At 33.7% G+C, this 22,774-nt stretch overlaps 1 long non-coding RNA gene across 2 annotated transcripts in view; it reads left to right on the plus strand.

Annotated features, from left to right (window-relative positions):
• LOC144381638 (uncharacterized) overlaps positions 1-16,182 on the plus strand; it is a 97,687-nt gene extending 81,505 nt beyond the window's left edge. For both annotated transcript variants that reach the window (XR_013447253.1, XR_013447254.1), the window contains one exon: positions 15,974-16,182. This is a non-coding gene — a long non-coding RNA (uncharacterized LOC144381638). The remainder of the gene's footprint in view (positions 1-15,973) is intronic.
• Positions 16,183-22,774: the final 6,592 nt, after the last annotated feature.

The following is a 22,774-nucleotide window of genomic DNA, read 5'->3' on the forward strand; positions in this document are numbered from 1 at the left end:
CAGCCAACCCACAGAAGTGTCAGCTATATAAATTGTGGTTTGAATGTATAAGCATCTGTATGGTTTGTTACACAATATTAGCTAATTAGTGAACTTAAACACCCAAATTTCTATGATCTTTTCTAGAGTGTACAGTGTCATATTAATAGTTCCAACCTAGATTTTCTGCCTCTTGATTCATCAGCTTTCATATGACCTTAGACTCTATTAAAATCTTCCTTGCTTAGTATTTTTGAGTTCCTAGAATATTCCTTTTTTCTCCTCCACTTCAATCATGTTGATGGCCTTAGTCTCCTTCATCTTGTGGTTGCCTATGAGGTCATTTTAGGTGGGGGCCTCAGTATTGTTGATATATATGGTGCTCATTGCGTCAATGTCAATGTCTGTGTATTATCTCCTGAGACCCCCTCTAACATGCCAAAGTTGTATTGCTTTCCCAGGAATCCTGAGTTTCTCTTCAATATCGCACCATTACACCATTGCCTTCTCTCTTTTTATTTTTTATTTTTATGCTCTGTCATACTTTACAAGAATTTTTGAAGGGAGACACAATTCAGCCCACTACAAGCCTTCTTTGTGTTTTCAAGTGGAATTAAATTATTTTCTGGTATCACTTACTTTTAGCCTCAAGAACTTTCTTTCCTTCTTGTAAATTGGGTCTGTTTATTGTGAATTCTTAGATTTTGTTGATCTGGGAATATGTTTATTTCATTTTATGTGTGAAGGATGATTTCACATGTCGGTTTACTTAATTGTGTCACACATTTCTCAGAAGCTGTGTTGTTTTTCTGTTTTGTTTTGTTTTTCATTTATTTCCCCTTTGCTTTTCAGGCTGAATGATCACTATTGACTGTCTTTGCATTCATTGATTCTTTCTTCTAGCAGCTCAAATCAAATCTTCTAACAGCTCAAATCATAAATTTTCATTTTTGTTGATGTGCTCTTCAATTCTGTCCTTTTTGTAATTTCTATCTCTGTATTGATATTCAGTATTTGATGAGTCAGTGTCAACATACCTTCCTTGAGTTCTTTAAGCATGGTGTTCTTTTGTTCTTTGAACATTGTTATAATAGCTGTCTTAAAGTATTTGTTTACAAAGTCCAACATCTGGGGTTCTGTTGAGTGTCTTTTTCCTGAATGTGGGTCACACTATTTCTTTTCATGTCTTAGAAGTTTTTTGATGAAAACTGAACATTTTATATATGTAGCAACTGTGGATACAGATTCAACCCTCCTTTAGGGGCAACTGTGCTGTTTTCTTCAATATACATTTGAAAGTAATCTATTATTTTCTGAATATTAAAAAGTATTTTATTTATAAGAGTTTTATTTATTTCAACACTACTAAATTTATACATTGATTTATCCTTTTCAGTGTCCTCAGTAATGTTTTGGAAGGATTTAATCATTCACTGATTTATTATTGAGTCAATATCAAATGTGAAATAATTGTGAAGTATAAGCACATTTATGAAGAATTAGATAAATTACTATCAAATGAGTAAGTAGTATTATTTCTGTTATAGATTTCTTTACAACATTTTAAAATTCATTATTTGGAAAATAATCTCACTTTGTTACTTTTATTGAGTATCTTCAGCCACTGCTAAGAAGAGAACAGATGAGTCCTTTCTATGCCAGAATGAAATTCTTTAAATAAATTATAGATGAATACACAAAAAGTCATTGAGTGGGAGAAAACTGATATCTGTATCACTGTGTGATATATTTTTACTCTCCTACAAATTCAAATAAAAAGCTAGAGTGAAAATATGATTGGAATATTTGCTTAGGATTATTTTAATATGGTGAGAAATTGTATGGTTTTTATGACATTTTTTTAGAACCCAAGGAATTAGTCAAAGGGAAGTAGGGAACTTCCCTACACAGTAAGCATACTGTATAAAATTTAGTGAAAACTGGATAATAAAATATTGAAAACAGAAAGTCTCTTTAGAAAGATCAATTTGTGGGAGTTATACACAGATGAATAAAACATGCCATTTATAACTTTTATAAGAGTCTTAGTTCATGCTGTTCCATTCTCTGTTAGTGATCTGTGTTAGTAATTTTATTTTAGTCAGATAATTTGACATAATGGCTTAAAAATCACTTATTTCTTTGTGATTCTGGTCTTATGTGGAAGAATATTATTTGGTTGTCCACATACACAATGGTTTGTTCCTTTCTATGTCATTCTTTTTAGTCTTGATGACTGACTTTTGTTCTTCTCGATTTTTATTAAAATATCTCTAAATTTTTCAAAATGCTTCTGCTATTTTGATCTAATCTCCCTTTAGGTCTTTGCAGCTTCTCTATGCACCTGACTCTCAGATCACTTTTTATCTCTAATCCATTATACATCTCTGAAACCAGATTCTCTTTTCCAAGTAATATTTCTGCTTAGGTTTTTCATTGTCATAAGTAGTCTGTGTCCTAGTTTTTGGTATGTAGGTAGCTTCCTTGGGCAGAAAGGAGTAAGTTTCCTACAGACTGTAACTAGAGGGCATATAAGTGGTCATATAAAACTGACAAAAGCAGATCTATTCTGTTTAAATTGGAGGATGCACGTGTTGTAGCTGTGTCTCCCCAGGCCTTACCCTTCTCCACATCCTAAGAAAACCGTTGGGCATAGATGGAGTTCAATTTAGAACTTCTGTATGGTGATACTTTATGTTAAAATTGTGTTATAAAAGAAAATAGGGGCGCCTGGGTGGCTCAGATGGTTAAAGGTCTGCCTTTGGCTAACGTCTTGATCTCCAGGTCCTGGGATGGACCCCACGTCAGGCTCCCCGCTCAGTGGGGAGTCTGCTTCTCTCTCCCTCTGTCTCTCACCCTGCTTGTGCTCTCTCTCTCTCTCAAGTGAATAAATAAAATTTAAAAAAATAAAAATATTTTAAGATATTAAAACCAGTGCTTGTGTTTGGCTATATTGCCAGAGAGAAAAATAATGCAAAAAATCAATTACCTGACTTTTGAGATAAAGTACCTATTGTAAAAATGGGGATAAAAAAAGGAGAGATTAAGATGAAAAACAAAAAAATAAAGAAGCTTGATAATTGAGAAGATAGTTATGACAAAGATAAGTCGTTAGTTAAGAAAGAAGGTCTGTATCTGCATATGCTACTATGATGGTAAGACAAAGGGTTTTTTATTGAGATTCATGTAGAATAGAGATATACATGGACCTTTGTAGATTCCTAACTGTGCTTCTCATTAGTTATGTGATGGCAAGCGAGTTACTAAACTTAGCCACAGATTCTGCATTTTTAATAATTACAATATCTTCTTCTTCCAATCATTAATTTGTTTGTCCAACAAATGCTTATTGACCAAATGGTATGTGACAAGCATATTTTTATGGATTTTCCCATAAAAAAGGCAGATACACGCCAAGAGGGTTTTAACATGGAGCTTACATATTAAGTGGAAAAAAAACCCTGAACATATACTTTCAAGTGTAATGAAGATAAGAACAGGGAAATAGAGGATGCCATCATAGCATACAACAGGATCCTTGTGAGTATTAGCATAATAGGTAACATAAGTAAAGTTTACAGTACAATTCCAGGCCCATTCAGAACTGTCAGTGGTTATTGTTATTGTTTGTGCTTTGGAGATAAATATGACAAGATTGTGTCTGAAAAAATGTTTGAGCAGTTCCTAGTTGGATGACACCACAGGATACCAATTCAAATGATCCACAAGGGAAAGCTCTCAAAGGAGAAAAGAAGCTCTGATTATTTTTATTTAATTTGAGAATATAATTTTTAAAATCTCACTTTACAAAATGAGAAATACAAAACTAGAGAGATAGAAAATCATGATTTTAACAGGGATATAAATCACAGTCCATTATGTACCAATAGTAAAAAAATTAAAAATAGCCAGAAAAGAATGCTTTTGTATCTTTTTGTTGTTGTTGCAAAGCAATGATTAAAAAGGAGGCAAAGATTTAATAAGATTCATTTGGTTATATAATGAAAACTGAAGTTGGTCTGTAAAGTTCATTTAAATTATCAAAATAAGACACTTTTAATGAAGTTTTGATTAAATACAAAGGATTGTAAGAATCTAAGAATCAGATAACCATTGTTAAGTTTTTCACATCAATAACTCAACATTTCTTTTATTATATTTGCTATTCATACTGTGAAAACATGACAATCATTTTTTTGCTTTATTGGGGAATTTGGGCTTGTCATAAAATTATTCTAGTTATATCTTTTCTTAAAAATGATCTATTAAGGAAATAAAGAATGTATGAGAATAGAAAAATATTCAAATAACATTTACTTTGTTGTGTATTTTGTCATCTCTATCATTTGTTTGGCCTACATATAGTTTTTTTTACCAAAGCATATTGAGAAAATAGAAACTATTTTCACATATCTGTAATTAGATAATAGAAAAGGCATTAGTTCTTCAAACCAGTGTAGACATTATTTAGATTTGGATTAAAAATGAAATAGAATTCTCAAAGCCATGTACATTCATAGTTTGATTACTTTACACTTCCAGTTCATCATATCCCAAGGTATCAAGAACCAAAAATCAGGCACAAAATAAATGTGTAATTAAAACTAACTATATTTTACTACAGAGAACCAATAAAATAGAAAGTTAGGATGTCTTGTATTCTATAAATCTAAAATGTCCATAAATCATTGAACCAAATGTTTCTTCCTTGACTGCTTCCTTTCACACATGGAAAAATGACTTACGTAGGGTCTAGATTCCCTACAGGCAAAAAGGCACCACAGAGTGAAGAGTCAATATGCAATGTGTCTCAGAATTGTTTGGCACATCACTCAAGCCGTCTACATTTTGTCCTCACACAGTTTATTTTTAAACATCTGACCTCTTCCTTTTTGGAGTAGGGGAATCTTCTGATTAATATGCACTAGGGCACCACATGGTTGCCCATCTGTGTGGGTCAGTTTTGAATCACTGATCAGAGTCCAAATTGAGTTGAAATTTAGCCAAATAGCCAGCAACAATGACCTTCAAACCTGTCGTGGCTGGCTGATGGGCAGCTCTAGGGAATTTAATTTGCTTTAGAGCTTGTATCTCACATTCATGTCTGATTTTTAAAATGAATTTATTTCTCCTATTGATCTCTGCTTTTCTGATATTTAAGTTCTGGAAAAATTTCTTTTATGTTTCCGATACCAGACTCATTTAATAACATTCTCTAAAAATAATAACTGGAAGAAATCAATAAATCAATAAAATAATTTATATATTTATGCGCTTTGGTAAGAGAAATACTGTCTTCTATTTGCTTTCTAAGGTAAAGGAAATTAATCTATGTCTTTCTCCCTTAATAGTAGCTGACATATGCTAATTAATAGCTAGATATTTTTATTATCTAAAATAGACAAAAGCAAATAAAGAGTCCATTTATTTAAGAACTGGGATAGATGACCTTTTAGAAATGAATTGAATTTGGCAAAATATGTACATTTTGAAAGTAATCTAAGAGCTAACATTTTCATATCCTTTATTTGCTTTTTAGTCTTCCATATTTGAGAAATGGATCTCTGAAATGTCCTAAGGCGTAACAAAGCTAATTGTCATGTTCCTATAAAGACCATTTTTATTTTTTTTATAAAATTGAGAGGAACCTTTCCATGTTCTTGGATTTTCTATACATGCAACAAGGATAAATTGTATGTTGTCAAATTAAGTATCAGATTTTCTCCATAAGAGGGGGGATGATTCTAACACTTCCTAATATAGACAGGTCATCAGAATCATCGGTAATCTCTGCTTGCCTTACCTCATTTTTTTTTCTCAATTTAAGAAGTTTAGGATATACTATTAGCTCTTTGTCAAGAGGTTCAGGAACAAGAGCAATAACTCAGTGGATTCTCTTCTAGGATAAGACTTTGCTTCAGATTTTAGGTGGTGTTATGGGTTTCCTCACCATGTAAGGTTCTCATCTACAACTGAGGGTGAAGGATTGGCTTCCATTTCTAGACATGATAGGAACATAAGGAACAAGAGTAGGAGCCAAATCATGCACTTTTAAAACCTGTGCTTGGTGATGGCATATATAATGTCCATTCACATTCCATTAGACAATTGGTTCAGTCCAAAATAGGATGAGAAAGTATATTCATCCTATAAAAGACATAGCAGTGGGTGGAGAAATAATTAGTTGGGATCAAATATAATCACCAAAGACCTCTATCTTGATTACATATATTGGTTTCTCCTTCATAATACTCAGTATAGAATCTATTCATGATAAAAACTCTTAGTAAATAGGAATAGATGGGAACTTAATACTTAATAGAGAAACTCAAAGCTTTCCCCCAAGATCAAATACAAGGCAAGAATGTCCTCTCTCAACACTCCTTTTCTTCTTTTTTTAAGATTTTATTTATTTATTTGACACAGATTGAGAGAGAGAGAGCACAAGCAAGGGGAGTGGTAGAGGGAGAAGCAGACTCCCCACCAAGGGAGAGCCTGACATGAGGCTAGATCCCAGGACCCTGGGTTCATGACCTGAGCCGAAGGCAGATGCTTAACTGACTGAGCCACCCAGTTGCCCCTCAACACTCTATTGGAAGTCCTTGTTAATGCAAGAATACAAGAAAAGGAATGAAAAGGTATACAAATTGGAAAGAAAGAAAGAAAGAAGACTATCTTTGTTCATAGATAGCATCATTATCTGCACAGAAAATTCAAAAAAATTAACAAAACCTTTCCTGGAACTAAAAAGCAATCACAGGAATGTTAAAAAATACAGAGGGTAATAAACAAAGTTGATTGCTTTCCTATATACCAATAATGAATGAATGGAATTTGAAAATAAAAATATAATGCCATTTACATTAGCACCCAAGAAAAGGAAATACTTAGGTAGAAATCTAATGAAATTTGTACAAGATGCATATGAGGAAAACTATAAAACTCTGATAAACAAAATCAAAGAAAAACTGAATAAATGGACAGATATTTTGTTCATGGAAGGGAAAACTCAATACTATCAAATATCAGTTCTTCCCATCTTGATCTATAGATTCAGTGAAATCCCAGCCAAAATCTAGTCCATGCATTCCAAAATTTTATCTAGTATATTATTTTGTGATAATGACAAACTGGTTATAAAATTTATATGTAGATTCAAAAGGCCTAGAATAACCAACACGATGTTGGAGAAGAAAAAGTTGGAGGACTGACATTACCCTATTCAAGACTCACTATAAAGCTATAGTAAGCAAGACAGCATAGTATTGGAAACAGAATAAATATGTTGATTAATGGAACAGAATATAGAGTCCAGACATAGACTCCCATAAATAAAATCAATTGATCTTTGACAAAGGAGCAAAAGCAATACAATGAAACACGAAGTCTCCTCAACAAATGGTGCCGGAATAACTGGATATCCACATTAAAAAAAAAAAAAGATTCTAGCAATAGAGCTTACACCCTTCACAAAAATTTACTCAAAATGGATTGTAGAACTAGGTGTAAAACACAGACTATAAAAGTTCTAGAACATTACAAGAAAAAACCTAGATGACCTTCAGTATGGAGATTACTTTTTAGATTTAACAGCAAAGATAAACAGCAAAAAATGATCCATGTAAAAATAATTGATAAGCTGAACTTCATTAAAATTAAAAACTTCTGCTCTGCAAAATATAGTATCAAGAGGATGAGAAGACAAGCCACAGACTGGGAGAAAATATTTGTGAATAAAACATCTGATAAAGGACTATTATCCAAAATATACAAAGAACCTTTAAAACTCAACAGTAAGAAAACAAACAATTCAATTTAAAAATGGTCCAAAGACCTTGAGAGACACCTCACCAACAAAGATATACAGATACAAATAAGCATATTAAATAAGTCAATCAGAGAAAGACATGTATCATATGATCTCATTGATATGAGGAATTCTTAATCTCAGGAAACAAGCTGAGGGTTGCTGGAGTGGTGGGGGTGGGAGGGATGGGGTGGCTGGGGGATGGACATTGGGGAGGGTATGTGCTATGGTGAGTGCTGTGAATTGTGTAAGACTGATGAATCACAGATCTGTACCTCTGAAACAAATAATGCAATATATGTTAAAAAAAAAAAAAAAAAAGAAGATAGTAGGAAGGGTAAAATGAAGGGGGGAAAATCGGAGGGGGTGACGAACCATGAGAGACTATGGACTCTGAGAAACAAACTGAAGGTTCTAGAGGGGAGGGGGGTGGGGGGATGGGTATTAAAGAGGGCACGTACTGAATGGAGCACTGGGTGTTATACGCAAACAATGAATCATGGAACACTACATCAAAAACTAATGATGTAATGTATGGTGATTAACATAACATAATAAAAAAAAATGATACTCCACATTGTATGTTTTCAGTGAAGTGCAGAATAAAACAATAATGAGGTACCACCATACACCTATTAGAATGGCCAAAATCCAGAACACTGAAAACACCAAATGCTGACAAGGATGTGGGGCAATAGGAACTCTCATACATTGCTGGTGGGAATGCAAAATGGTACAGCCACTTTGGAAGACAATTTGGGAGTTTCTTATGAAATTAAATATACTCTTGCCGTATTATCCAGCTATCATGCCCCTTGGAATTTATCCAAAGGAGTTGAAAACTTATGTCCACAGAGGAATCTGCATATGTATGTTTATTTATAATTGCTAAAACTTGGACCCAATCAAGATGTCTTTTAGTAGGGGTTTGGATAAACTGTGATACACCCAGACAATGAAATATTATTCTGCACTGAAAAGAAATGAGCTATCAAGCCTTGAAAAGACATAAAGGAAACGTAAATGCATATTGCTAAGTGAAAGAAGCAATCTGAAAAGGCTACATACTGCATGATTCTAACTATATAACATTCTGCAACAAGTAAAAATATGAGACAATAAAAAGATCAGTGGTTGTCAGAAGTTGGGGGTAAGGCATGAATAGTTGGAGCACAGAGGATTTTTAGGGAAGTGAAAGTACTCTGGATGTTATTATAATGATGGATACATGTCACTATACATTTATCCCAAAAAAGAAAGTGCAATACCAACAGTGAACCCCAAGGTAAACCAGGGACTTCGGGTGATTGTGATGTGTCAACTTAGGTTCAAGAATTGTAACAAATGTACCACTTTACTGAGAGATGTTGATAATGGGATAGACTATGCATGTATGGGGACAGGGGGCATAGGAGAAATCTTTTTACCTTCTACTCAATTTTGCTGTGAACCTAAAACTGCTCTAAAAAAATGAAATCTTTAAAAATAACCTCAATATAAAATCCAAATGAAAACTCTTAAATTCTAAGTATTGAGTTGATGTTTTGTTCTTTTCTCCAGAGGCAAAATCTGTTAATAGTTTTGCAAGTCTACTTTTATACCTTTAAGAATTTTCAACCCTACCTCGGCATATATATCACTACTTACATTTGATTTATTTTAATTTATTTTTTTTTTTTATTTTCATTTCTAAAAAATTTTACTAAAGTATAATCATTCTAAATCTTGGTACAAGCCCCCATCTTCTCTCTCCTAGAAAACTGTCATGGTCTCCTACTTGATCTCCTACTTTCTCTTCTTGGTTCTAGTATCTATTCTCAGTACACCAGCCATACAGTGTATCAAAGTTAATTATATCATGACATTCCTCTTATCAAAACTCTCCAATTATTGCTGTCCATTTAATGTATATTTACATTTTAATATAAAATACCTATAATTTAAAAGTGTCTGTTATTTAAAGATATAATGTATTCCTTTAATTTTTTAATAAACCATTTTATAATCAGACCAATTTATCAATATAGAAATATTTCACACATTTTAAAATTTCATTCTTTTGGGGTCATCTTTCATTTCACAAATACCTAGTTTTGGACAATAAATTATGCTGTCACCCTATACTTGTGAACCTATAGACTCTTATTTCTATTTCCATTCTGATCTTATCTCTTACTAAACCTCCTTTCTTTTACTCACTGTGCTCTAGCCACATCCTTTTCCCATCCTCTGCACAGCTGGGCTTATGCATGCTTCATTGCTTATGCACTTATTCTTTCCAGCAGCAGAAAAATCTTTTACCAGATATCTATATGGCCAACTCCATTGTTCTTCAAGTATTTGTTCAAATTCCAACTTCTCAATGAAGCCTACCCTGGGCTCCCTATTTAAATTGCAACCAAATGTGCCAGTACACTCGCCTCTGTAACTTCACAGGTTTTACTTATTTTGGTAACTCGGTAATTTTATTCCTTGGTGAAACTTGCTTTTTGTTTTTACATAGCAAAATGCATGGAGACTTTTTAATATCCATAAACAAAGATTTATGGACATTTATTTACATAATACCTTTATTTACACTTATTTATAATTTTATTGCATACAGTTGTATGAAATGAATTTAAAATAATTGATTATCCAGTATTACATTGATGAAAACTTGGCTGTTTTACTATTTTAATTTTAGAAACCAGGCTGCAACTAAAATCTTTGTTCATGAATCTTTGATATATCTGCATCTGTGTAATAGCTATTTAGAAGTGGAATTGCTGAGTTAATACTTATATATATTTTGTACATTGATAGCTATCTTCCAAAAATTCTATACTTATTCATACTTTAACATTGCAAGGAGGGTACTCATTTCTTTTTACCCATACCAACATTAGATATTTTAAATCATTTAAATTCATTTAAATTATTCTATTATTTTGTATTTGTGTGTGTGTGTGAATTGCCTGTTTCTATTCTTTGCCTTAATCAGGGCCACCATAAGCCACTGGGCACCTTTGCTTAAGATAGAAAATAAAGTCTTCCTCCAAGTAGGTACAACCACATGCTGTCTGGTGAGTACAGTGCAGATTGGAATTCAGTCCCCTTCCCCACTCAGTAAGCACCCTTATACAAAGTACAACCTAAGCAACCTTATGTGATGGCCCTTATTTTTTTTAATTTTGGTGTACTTTAACTCATGATACCTATATGCATATTTATATATGTATGTAGGCATATATAAGGCAATTGTTTTCTAGTATATTACTTTTCTTTTCATGTTGTAATCTTTTTTTTTTTAAGATTTTATTTTTAAGTAATCTCTGCACCCAATGTGGGGCTTGAACTCATAACCCCAAGATCAAGAGTCTCACGTTCTACTGACTAAGTCAGGCAGGCACCCCTCATATTGTAATTCTAATGTATGAAAATTTAAAAGTCTAAGACAAAAGTGTTTTGATATTTTCCTCTCTTATTTCTTCATTAAGTATATGGATAGATAGATAGGGATAAACGGGGTACAAGCTATGTCATTTCTGATGAATGGACCACTCTTGATTTTGTATATTGATTGTATAGCATGCTGTCTTGCTGGGCTCCCATATTAATTCCATTAGTGTCTTAGCTGATTTTCTTCATCTCTCACTTTATGAACTAAGAGGAGCCCTACAATACTAGCCATCAGAGGTGTCTCCATCATCATGTTGAACATACAAACCAAGAAAAGTGGGAGATAAAATGTGGGAGTTTGGGGAAAATGGCAATTTTGTATTATTATTTATGCCTTTGCCTACTGCAACAATGTAGTAGGTCTTTAAAAGAAAAAGTGTCTAGAATCTAGTGTTTAGAATGTTCCACTGATCAGCTAATATGGGCTAGATAAGGAAGAGGATTCTGAAAAACCTTTTTTCTCTTACACTGGTTCCTTCTAACTCTGGTGCCTGCTAGAATTCATGTGATGGGGAAATATCCACACCATTCCTTGCACTCTAATATAAAATACTATAAATCTCTTTAATTGAATAAACATACTCTAAAACAACTGAAAATGTATCAATTGCAAATGGAAACTGAAAACACCTAATGTATCTCTACTTTCCCCATTCTTCTCATTTTTTACTCCTATTTACTGACAATTCTGTCTCAAATTTTCACTTTATTGTCTCAGATGTCTTAGCTTTCCATTGAGTAAGATGGTTGTTTCTGAAATACATAAAGGTAATGTATTCTATTTGGCATGATTTTCTTGTTCACTTTCCCAGATCCGCCCTTTACCAAGATAATGTTCTAAGTTATTGAAGCAAATAAAAAATGCTATCTTATATTCACTCATATAGAAACGTCTTTTCTCTGAAGTTGCCTACTTTTCCTTCATCTTTTTGTATTTATGAATGTTTTAATTGAAGCATAATTGATATAATATTATATTATACAATATTATGTTAGTTTCTGATGTATAACATAATGTTTCAACAGTTATATACATTACCAAATGCTCACCATGATACATGTAGTTACCATATGTCACCATATAAAGTTATTATAATATTATTGACTATGTTCCCCATTTTGTATGTTTCATCCTCATGACTTATTTATTTTATAAATAGAAGTTTGTACCTATTAATCCTCTTCATCTATTTTGCCTATTTCCCACCCCCTCACCTCTGTAACCACTAGTTTACTCTCTATATTTAGGAGTCTGTTTCCCTCTTGTTGTTTTTGTCATTGTTGTTTATGCTAAGTAAAATAAATCAGATAGAGAAAAACAAATACCTTATAATTTCACTTATATATGGAATATTTTCCTTAATTCTTCATCTTTCAACCCAATATTACCATGTGATAAAATCTTTTTTCTTTAGAGTTTCAGTTTAAGTTCTTTGTGTCAGTACCATATCCCTACAAGGGTATGGATATCTTCCATGGGCTACTTGTGTTTAAACTGTGAAAGCATATATAATACATAATGTAAAAAAAAATCTATAATAGCAGACTGGTGAAATTAAATGTTTAGGAAAGTCACTGGGGACATTTAGGGTTTATTTTCAATAACAAGAGAAAAAAAAACCTAGTCATTCTCATAATAAACTATTATTCAAACTCAATTAATCATACTATCATGTACCCTGGAATAAAGTGGGCATAATATGATCAGTGAGTAATAAATTTCAAACCCACCTGAAAAACATGGAATCGTAAAATTTGTGATATTTAGGAATATCAAAAACCCTCCTAAGAGTTCTTTTTTTTATTAATATTGTGGTGCTGCCTTTTCATGTGTGCTCTCCTTTCATGAAACAGACTCCTCCTTCAATGGCTCTTTCTCAGAGCACACTTCTCAGACTCTTCTATGATCTAAGAGCCATCTCTTATACTCCGTTATACTTTCCTGTCACGCACCACCATAATAATTTTTTAAAATATCACATTTTATTTGTTTACTTCTTTACCCTCTTTTCCTCCCTCAAAAAAAAAAAAAAAAAAGAAAGAAAGAAAGAAAGAGAGACATACCCTATGGGCAGAGACTTTCATGTTTCCACAGCTCTTAACAAAATGACAGGCACATATTAACAACTGAAATCTAGTGTATTGAAGAAAGAAAGAATTTATTTTGTTTCTTAAATATGTATATACTGATAAGTTATTGAACATAATGCTGTAGATCAGACCTTATTTGTTTTTGCTATTCATTGTTACTGTTTGTGGATAGTTCTAAAACAAGAAAGCCATACTCAAAATTATTTTTATCTTTTTTAGATGTGACCAAGTACTAATAGTTTGAAATAAATGAATATGTCAAGCTCTTACACTCTTTCCTAGACAGGAACATTTTTTTCAATGACAGTTCAACTTCTAAAATCACCACTTCTTTAAGTGGGCAATTTTGTGAGCATCTTAAAGAGAAAAGGGAAAAAGGAATCATATAAGAAATATGCCCAACAAGACTTCTTTTTATTAATATCTTATGTCATACAAACTTAGATTTTCATTCCAAACCATATTCCTTGGAGTGTAATAAAACACAAATAATCAACGGTATAAGAAAGCTGTTCAAGTATTGTATTGTCTCTGTATGTGGGTATGCTAGCAATAATCCTGAACTCTGCTCTAACAGATGGACATCACAGGAAAGAGCATCATGAGATTGAAATCCAAAGAGCTAGTGAAAAACACCAGGACTATTTTTAGGAATGTGTACATTTATAAGATTTGTAAAAAAAAAAATATTGTTATTTAAAAATTAAATAGATTGGTGTAACAAATAAGACTTGTTGGTAAAAAAAATTATCATAATGTAAAAACAGTCTAAGTTGTCATGCTACAAATTGAAAAGCTATTTATAAGGGATTACCATCTTTCAAATGTACTTTGAAACACACTAAGAATAAGAAAATGTTAATATCCAGGGGCTCCTGGGTGGCTCAGTCGGTTAAGCATCTGCTTTTGGCTCAGGTCATGATTCCAGTGTCCTGGGATCCAGCCCCGCATCAGGCTCCTTGCCCAGCGGGGAGCCTGCTTCTCCGTCTCCCTCTGCCTGCCGCTCCCCCTGCTTGTGCTCTCTCTCTGTCAAATAAATAAATAAACTCTTAAAAAAAGAAAGAACATGTTGATATCCAATTTTCAAGTACACTTGAAAGATATACTCCCTGAATTTTTTTTCAGAGTAGGTGACCAAACACACGATTGATTATTTATTATCCTACCGCATAATGAAAGAATTGATTTGTCCTGCTCAAAATATGTCATTTTTTACATGTGCACACATTTCACTTTAATATTAGTATAGATAGTGTAGCCATTAATACACACATGCACACCCCCCCCACACACACATATATCCTTTAACTTTCTTGTAAAATGGTCTGGAATATTTTACAAACAGAGATATATTTTGCTGGTGGATAGAAAGCTAAAGCTATTGCTTTGAATATGTGGAGCTTGTATTAGGTCAAATTTGGTAAACTCTTTTATTAGAAGTGTTTTTGATTGGGGATTAATTCTATTGGCTTTCTGTGTAAACAAGCATACTACTACAAATAATGAGCTTTAGCTCTTATTTTTACATGATTTATACTCTTTTTTTATTGCATTATCTAGGATATCTAATAAAATCTTTACAGTTAGTGTATATCCTTAATTTTGACTTTAATGGTATGTTTACACATTGTTAATTTGATTTCTTTTTCTCTCACTTAGAAGACAAATTTATGAAGATTTTTATTTTGAAAAATCAATATATTTTCAGTGACTATATTAGTTCCATATTTGAGTACTCAAGCATGTGTGTATTGAATGATTAAATAAATCAAGGGAAGTGTGAACTAAATATTCCTAATGACAAATGTATTTAAGAGGAATGTTGTCTGTGATGTTCTCTGTGTGGAATTAGTTTACCTGGTTTTCTTATCTTAAAGATTTTTATTAATTGATAATTTTATCGATCCTGTTATGCTTCATCCAGGTTCTTGATTTTTAAGAAGTCAGAAACACGGACACCAAATCTAAGTGATATAGAGCTGACTTGAAGTATACCTTGTAGTGGTGCTCTTTTCTTCTTTTATCACTAATACAAAGTGATACAGAAACTGAAAAGTTGTATCACTATGATGTCATAAATAAAGTTGACGTTGATTTCCCAAAACTTTTTAGTTTTAATTTGTTAGTATAGCGAAATAAATCAATCAGAGATAGACATGTATCATATGACCTCACTGATATGAGGAATTCTTAATCTCAGGAAACAAACTGAGGGTTGCTGGAGTGGTGTGGGGTGGGAGGGATGGGGTGGCTGGGTGATGGACATTGGGGAGGGTATGTGCTATGGTGAGTGCTGTGAATTATGTAAGACTGTTGAATCACAGACCTATACCTCTGAAACAAATAATACATTATATGTTAAAAAAAAAAAGAAGAAGAAGAAGAAGGAAGGAGAAAAAGAAGAAGAAGAAGAACAAGAACAAGAAGAAGAAGAAGAAGGAGAAGAAGATATTAGGAAGGGAAAAATGAAGGGGGGGAAATTGGAGGGGGAAATGAACCATGAGAGACTATAGACTTTGAGAAACAAACTGAAGGTTCTAGAGGGGAGGGGGCTGGGGGGATGGGTTAGCCTGGTGAAGGGTATTAAAGAGGGCACGTATTTTTTTTAAGTTTTATTTATTTATTTATTTATTTATTTATTTATTTATTTGACAGAAAGAGACACAGCGAGAGAAGGAACACAAGCAGGGGGAGTGGGAGAGGGAGAAGCAGGCTTCCTGCCAAGCAGGGAGCCCAATGTGGGGCTCGATCCCAGGATGCTGGGATCATGACCTAAGCCGAAGGCAGACGCTTAACGACGAGCCACCCAGGCACCCCAAAGAGGGCACGTACTGAATGGAGCACTGGGTGTTACATGCAAACAATGAATCATGGAACACTACATCAAAAAAAAATTAAAAAAAAAAAAAGCAGCTCTGTCTTCATAAGAATGTCATCAGTCCTCTTCAAAATGACCGTAACAATAATCCTCAAAAGGAACACAGGTCAGGCTACGGTGTGTACGGTAGGTGCCATCTGTGCATTGTCTTAGTGCCTCCAGGCAATGAATTTTGGGGGAAAATCATAAAAGCCAAGAGAACACATGAGTACAGTGACATGGTGACACAGTGACATAGTGCAGTTTTGATCTTGCATATGAAGAAATTAGTAATTTTCTTTAACCCAGTGAAAATAACAGTGGGGCATCCATTGCCCTTTTTTGACAGCTTGCTTTCCCCTCAGAGGCAAAAGATAATTGGGCTCACGGAGCTGTACATCTGTCCATCCTTGCCATTTTACAAACGAAGTTCATAGTCATTGGGCTTATGTTCATAGAATTTGATGTGAAAATATTGGATTGATGTAAAAGAATATATGCAAATTTGTATAGAGAAAAAAAAGCTATAATTTGAATTTTTGTCAGCCAGAACCAGTTGGATTTTGTTCACAAATATTTATAAAACCCATTCCCTTTGCCAGGCACTCTGCTAAGTACTGAAAATAAGAAAGATTATGTATCTTTGAGTAGCAAACATATAAGTGGATGAGGAAGTCTCAGAAATAGATAATGGTTTCAAGACTATGGCAAAATATTGCAGGTAGGCACAAAGAGCTATGAGAGAGATGTAAAGAGTTAACCAACCCAGCCTCGAGGGTGAGGGTTCTGAGAATGTGTATTTGTATACTCTTGAAGGATAAGTAAATGGTAATTAAACAAGTATTAGGGAAAGGTAATCCATACATTGTAATTTAAACATTCCAAGTTGCTGAGATGTGAAGGTACCAAGGAACTACACTCATATCCATTTACTAAAAGATAAAGTACAAGTGTAGAGTAATAAAGATGAAGCACAGAGGTAGGAAGGGTTTAGATAAGGCAGAAAATTATAATTTTGGAGAAGTGTTAGCATTCCTGTCAAATATTTAAGCAAGTATGTGTATGTCATGGTCAGATTTATAGTCAGATTCTATGATGGTAGCATAGGAACACTGGTTTTAAGGTAGCCAAGTGGGAGACCAGTTAGGAGAGATTTTTTTTTTTTTTTTTCTAAAATAAGGCAGTATGGAATGGAATGGAATAGAATGGAATGCCCTTACTTTGGATTCTGTACCCTATCCTAATGTGTGGAGGTGGGCTTCTTCCATACCATCACCAAGCAAGCAATTCTCTGGATGTCAATTGGGTGTCCTATAATTCAATTCAATTCTGACACTATCTACCTGGAAATAGCATAGATTCCACAGATTGAGGGCTTAGTTGCACAAGACAGATCTCCTCATCAGATGCCAGCCTCAAGCCAGGTTGTTGCCTGTGCTTCTGACCAATTGGCTATAAATCAGAGGTTCCCATGACCCAGTGCCTTTCCTCGGGTTAGATTAATTTTCTAGAATGGCTCAAAGAATTCACTAGATTACTAATTTATTACAAAGGATTTCAAAGGATACAAATCAATAGCCAGAGGAAGAGAGAAAATAGCTATCTGAATTCCATCTTTTGGGGATTTTATGGAGGCTTTATTACATAAACTCAATTGATTAAGTCATTTGCCATTGATGATTGATTCAATCTGCAGCCCCTCTCCCCTCCCCTGGGATCAGAGGATGGTACTGAAAATTCCAACCCTCTATTCCTGATTAGTTCCCCATCAACCAGCTCCCAACCTTAGGGGGCTCATTAACACAAAAGTCACCTCCTTAACATAACAAAAGACACCTTTATAGCTCTCATCACTTAGGAAATTCCAAGTGTTTTAGTAGCTCTGTGCCAGAAACTTGGAAGAAGACCAAATATACGTTTATTATAAATCTCAATATTATAATCCTAATTAAAGAATGTTTAGCAGTAAGATTGGTGACAATTTTTGATTTGATATAAATGGTGTGAAAAGGGAAAAAATGAAAGATCTCTTATTTAAGCACTTTCAGGAATGGCCTTTCTAACCTCAAAGATAGGGAATATCCTATATATCTAGAGGCAAGAAAATTCTGGATAAAAAAGTATAGAAGGTAGAGGGGGTAAGACTTCCAGAATGGCAGAATGAGGAGTTTGGTTAATCATAATCCTATTTCCCCAAAGTAGTGATAGGACTAAATACAGGTGTCAGAACAACCACTTGAAGATTTAACAAAGTGAGAAGCACTGTTTACTCAAGAAAACCCACTAAATCTTGGTAAGATTAGGAGTCTATGGCATTTCAGCTAGGGACTGTATTCCATTCCCCCAACATATGGGGCAGGTCTTAAACATCGGCAGCCCTGCTGTTGTGTCAGATAGGCTAATTCTATTTGGAATGGAGTCTGGAAAAATCCATGCCCAGGGCACTGTCAAAAACAATAGAGATCTCTTTGGCAAATAATTAGAGAAGGCTAATATGGGCTGGCTTGAAGTCATAGTACTGGTTGGGGCAAGCATCACAAAGGCAGACCAACCAGAAATTTAACAGGGAGATCCAGCAGAAGAGACAGCCAGAGGCCTTGCTGAAATCCCACTTATCTCTGGTGGTGTGGAAGACTGTGCACAGGCACAAGGCCAAGCTTGCTCAGGAAAAATCAGAAACCCCCCCCAGTGACTTATTCATACCTGGTTGAATACAGAAAGTAAATACATAGGCCCGAATTGCAAATTCCTTAAACTTAAATAAAAGTAACCATGGAGAAACTGAGACCATTGACTAAAATGGCCTTAACTTTCCCTCAGTTTGACTAAACATTAGACAGGCCCACTCCTGCCACTAGGCCCCTGACCTCTCTCTCACCCTGTCTTGAAGATTGGAGAAAGTTTACTCTTCTTTTGGATAAAGCCAATTAACAAACACGGATAGCCTGTGATCCCACCCACTCCAGCCCTTAAAAAATATCTCCTGCTCACAGGGGCAAATCTTCCAATTATTTCTATAAATCTAATTTGATGTTCTGACAAATGTCTCCTATTTACTCCTCTAGATTCATCCTCTCTGCCTTCGTGACTGTTCCGTATGGACTGTATCATCCAGCTTGTGGTTGATTTCAGTCAATAGGTGGGATTGAAGGGAGGGATGCAAGTAAAATCAGGGTATTTAATCCCCTGAATTTCTCCCTGGAGTATTCTTGATTGGCTATGTCATTTATAAATGGGTGAGCCTCTTTGGTTTCTGATAACTCCTTTTTCCTCTAATATCTTCAGTTCTCAAGTGTTAACAACTTGTGGTTCTTATATACCCTCTCCACAATTTTCTAAATAGTTTCTTTTTTAAAGTTTCCTTGAATTATTCTAATTTGAGAGTGCCATCTGTTTCCTATAGAGACAATGACAAATTAAAGTACTGAAAGCAAACTATGATAAAGAATCTGGGGGCACCTGGCTGGCTCAGTCAGTAGAGCATGCGACTCTCGATCTCGGGGTTGTGAGTTCGAGCCCCACATTGGTGCAGATTACTGAAAAATAAAATTAAAAAAAAAAAACAAAAACCTGGAGTGAAGCAGGGAGTACAGAGCATGAGGTGGTAGGAAGAGACTGAAGAATAGTCTTATTGTAGCTTTTCAAATTACTTAATAAAATATAAGAATACTAAATCTAGAAATATTTTATTTTAGTTATGTCCCGAGATCACATATGTGTTATTTGTTTGGTTCTATAAAATGAACTCTGTTAGTATAATTTAATGAATTATAATAAATGAAAGATAAAATGTGATTATTTAAATAAATATCAAAAGTCATTTAGTTAATTTAAGATCATTAAATAAAATCTTTTCATAAAGTAAGAGTAACATTAAAAGGTAGCTTCAGTTTTGTGACAGTAAGAAGTTAGGCTTTTTTTAATACTCAAATGTGGTAGATTATTTTTTGCACTCTTTGTCTTTCTTAATATTTTTTCCAGGTTTAATATAGTCAAAATTAAATATTGACTAAGAGTCAGAATTGAGTCAAAGTTACAATCATGACAAAAAAGAAATATACACACATGCACACACAAAGTTTTAGCTTAGTTCACTCCAAATTGAAAGAAGTGCATAAAATTCATGTAAAATTTTATCTAATATCCAGTTTAAATCCCTAATTTAATACTTTCCTTGTAATCTGTTACAAATCATCAAATGTTTAATCACTGTAAACATGTGGTAAATTCTTGTTTTGGGGCAAGAGTGTGGGTATTTTTTGTATTTGGCTATTGTTTATGAATAAGAAGGCATGTAACAAATTCATGAATTTGTTTTCATATCATTGTTTACAAAATTAACTTTGTGTTTACCTGATCATGAAAATCTATACTTGAAAAATGCAAAGACATGGAATTCAAATGTAAACGTATTTGTTGTCATAATTGAGTTATAACTTTTTCACATATCTGTCCTAATAAATACATATTTATCTCTCTAAATGCGGAGTGTGTATGTGTATACATATATACATATATATTCATATGTATATATAAATATGTGCACACTTAGACACAGATACAATATATAATATAGACTATATGTTCTTAACATAATTTATAACCTCTTAAGCAATAACCTAAAAATATTTGGGTAAGTTCTTCCTACTTTTTCTCTTTAAAAAGTACAAATTTTCAGAAAGGTTTAAAAAACAATATATCACTTGTTAAAATAATTTATAATTATTATAAAAAAGTTTATTACCCAAAAGTAAGAGTCAGCACTTGAATTTGCCTACATTGTTAAAATGAATAAATTATAGCTCCCATCCTCCATTAGCCCTCTACTCTTCTAAGAGAAAGGAAGAACTTATTGTCCTTCTTGCCTTTTACTTAAATCCAGTGGGATAAAGATCTTTTAATGAGGATTTCAATTCAGAAAAGCTAGGTTAAGCTTGACTCATTTGTAAATCTTTTAAGCATATAATTTGTTTTACATGGCTTGATTAGTGTTTTTGTTAGTCATGATTAATTTCGTTATAATCAAGAAATGATATTGAAAAATTGCTTTATTATTTTTTTAGTTTGGCTATTTGAATGCTTTTGTCTATATTGTTCTGTTAACCACTTTAAAACCATAGGCAATCCTTTTTCAGTGTCTCCTATGTAAATATGTAGATAATAATTACTTCCTTTATCCTATTTTTTTTTCTATTTTTGAGGAGAGAAAATATGAATGAATATAGAGGCTTCTTTAATATGCATTATGCTCTCGTGCCTGGGTGGCTCAGTCGGTTAAGCATTTGCCTTTGGCTCAGGTCATGATCCCAGGGTCTTAGGATGGAATCCCATGATGCTTCTCCCTCTCCCTCTACCCCTCCCCCCTTACTCATGCTCTCTCTCTCTCTCTCAAGTAAATAAATAAAATCTTTTAAAAAATAACATGCATTTTGCTCATATTTTTCACTTAAATGTTCATGTGGAATGATATAACTTCCTATGAATTTACTATATTAAGGCATTTTAAAGATTTTACAGTTAACTGTAGCAAATGGTTTGATGCACTAGGCCACTTTTCTTCAGTCCACATGATTTAAGCATAGTTTGTATAGTAGACAGACTTTTAAGATGGACCGCAGTAATCCTACCTTTTAATATTCACACCCTGTGTAATTCCTTACGTAGGCTCCATGACCAGAGTGGAATCCAACACGGGGCTTGAACCCATGACCCTGAGATCAAGACCTGAGCTTAACTGACTGAGCCACCAAGGCATCCCTAGTGACTCACTTTTAAATAGAAAACAACACAAGTGATAGGATGTCACTCCTGTGATTAGGTTACAAAAGCCATTGACTTCCATTATGTTTGTAGACTGTTTTCACTAACTTCTTGGCTTGAATGCTTTAATGAAGCAGACTACCATATTGGAGAAGCTGCTGTAGAAAAAACTGGGAGGCCTGTAGCCATCAGTCAGATAGGAACTGAGGACTTTAATTACTCACAAGGAATTGAATTCTACCAACAACCATATGAGTTAACTGGGATGTGAATCCTTCTTTGTAAAGGCCTTGAGATGACAGACACCTTGGCTGACATCTTGATCACTGCCTTCTGAAAGACCCCTGAAGAAGACCCAGGTAAGAGGTGTCACATTAGAAATTGTTAGAGTGGAAGGTATACATATCTTATAGTCAAGAGCTAGCTAACCAAAAAGTCTATTGGAAAGGGATACTAATAATAAAAGTGGTCACAATATTTGTCAACTAAGGTATTGAGAAAAGTAAAAGGTGTGTGACTAGTTGTCCAGGGAAACAAAATATTGAAGTTCTGTGAAGAGGCCGGAATCTTGATCTAGAGGAAAATTTTTAAATACCTTTGTTAGCTGAGTTTTTTAACCATTAGAATTTCTAATATAAACTTGTGTTAATTATGAAAAGGCTAATATTATCAGCATGCTCTAAGAAATAAAATTATCAACTCTAAGTGGTTTTCTCTGAGTTGTTGTTTATAATAAATAATTCTAATTCATATTTATACTCTCTTTTATGATTTTAAGATGCCATAAAATCATCTTTATAAAGAAGGAATTGTAAAGGAAGACTCAAAATAAATTATTT

Source organism: Halichoerus grypus, chromosome 4, assembly GCF_964656455.1.
Source record: "Halichoerus grypus chromosome 4, mHalGry1.hap1.1, whole genome shotgun sequence".
In the NCBI taxonomy this organism is placed as follows: Eukaryota; Metazoa; Chordata; class Mammalia; order Carnivora; family Phocidae; genus Halichoerus; species Halichoerus grypus.